Source organism: Glycine soja, chromosome 5 (assembly GCF_004193775.1).
Source record: "Glycine soja cultivar W05 chromosome 5, ASM419377v2, whole genome shotgun sequence".
Taxonomy (NCBI): domain Eukaryota; kingdom Viridiplantae; phylum Streptophyta; class Magnoliopsida; order Fabales; family Fabaceae; genus Glycine; species Glycine soja.
The window spans coordinates 25,660,590-25,662,362 of record NC_041006.1 but is presented as its reverse complement, the minus strand read 5'-3'; the positions used below and the strand labels follow the sequence as shown (position 1 = coordinate 25,662,362).

General features: G+C 42.1%; 1 non-coding gene across 1 annotated transcript; it reads right to left on the bottom strand.

The window, feature by feature from the left end:
- Window positions 1-650: 650 nt before the first annotated feature.
- On the bottom strand, window positions 651-757 carry LOC114413873. Its single transcript, XR_003667017.1, has one exon. It is a non-coding gene; the product is annotated as a small nucleolar RNA R71 (small nucleolar RNA).
- Between the last annotated feature and the right edge of the window lie 1,016 nt (window positions 758-1,773).

Genomic DNA, 1,773 nt, shown 5'->3' with positions numbered 1-1,773 from the left:
AATTTCAAGTCATTTGGATATCATTTAATGGTAGTTGTAGTTCAAACCTACACTATTACTTGCATAAGAAGGTAACTAGTTGTGCATGCTGAATAGAGTGTATGACTAGAGGCAATCCATCTAACTTACAACCCTTTGATCCTGAGATAGATAGGACATTTCATAGATTAGTTAGACATCATTTAGTACCTTTTGAGCATCCTGAGCATTCTATTATTGGTGATTTTGAGCATTATAGTTTTGAACATTCTGATTTTGAACATTCTGAGAACATGGCACAACCTCCACCCCATGAGAGGACTCTAAGGGAAATGGCTGCACCTGATTTCACCTACGAAAGCTTGTGCATCCAATACCCTGATGAGGATGTCCCAAATGTTCTTAAAACTGGACTGGTCCATTTGCTTCCAAAGTTTCATGGCCTTGTAGGTGAAGACCCGCACAAACATCTGAAAGAATTCCATATTGTCTGCTCCACCATGAAACCCCTAGATGTCCAGGAGGATCACATATTTCTGAAGGCCTTTCCTTATTCTTTAGAGGGAGTGGCAAAGGACTGGATATATTACCTTGCTCCAAGGTCCATCACGAGCTGGGATGACCTCAAGAGAGTATTGTTAGAAAAACTTTTCCCTATTTCCAAGACCACGACCATCAGAAAGGATATTTCAGGCATTAGAAAACTCAGTGGAGAGAGCTTATATGAATACTGGTAGAGATTTAAGAAACTATGTGTCAGTTGCCCTCACCACCAGATTTCTGAGCAGTTTCTCCTCCAATATTTTTATGAAGGACTCAGTAACATGGAGAGAAGTATGATAGATGCTGCCAGTGGTGGAGCCCTTGGAGACATGACCCCTGCTGAAGCCAGAAATTTAATTGAGAAGATGGCTTCAAACTCCCAGCAATTTAGTGATAGAAGTGATGTTATTGTCATTAGAGGCGTGCATGAAGTAGCCACGAATTCATCTTCATCAGCCGAGACTAAGAAGCTTGAAGGTAAACTAGATGCCTTGGTTAACCTGGTAACCCAACTGGCCATGAATCAAAAATCTGCACCTGTCGCCAGACTCTGTGGTTTATGCTCCTCTGCCGACCACCACACAGACCTTTGCCCTTCTGTGCAACAATCTGAAGTAATTGAACAGCCTGAAGCTTATGCTGCAAACATCTACAATAAACCTCCTCAACCTCGGCAGCAAAATCAACCACAACAAAACAATTATGACCTCTCTAGCAACAGGTACAATCCCGGGTGGAGGAATCATCCCATCCTTAGATGGTCGAATCCTTCACAACAGTAGCAACCCAAAAGCTACGATATTTTGCTTTAAAGGTATATGAATTAAAAAAAATCTTTGATACTACTTGTTTAATATCTGCCTCCCTTGCCGATGAGCAAGAGGAGAAGCTATTATCAGTTCTTAAGAAGCATAAAAAGGATTTAGGCTGTACCCTGATGGACATTCTTGGTATTAGCCCATCCACATGTATGCATCGGATAAATTTAGAGGATGGGGCTAAACAAGTAAGACAGCCACAGAGAAGACTCAACCCGGTGATTCTTGATGTAGTGAAGAAGGAGGTAACCAAGCTTTTGCAAGCTGGAATCATCTATCCTATCTTCGACAGCCAATGGGTGAGTCCCGTCCAGGTAGTCCCGAAGAAAATTGGTCTCACCGTGATAAAAAATGAGAATGAGGAGTTGATTCCTACTCGGGTGCAGAACAGTTGGAGAGTTTGCATCGACTATAGGAGGCTGAACCAGGTTAC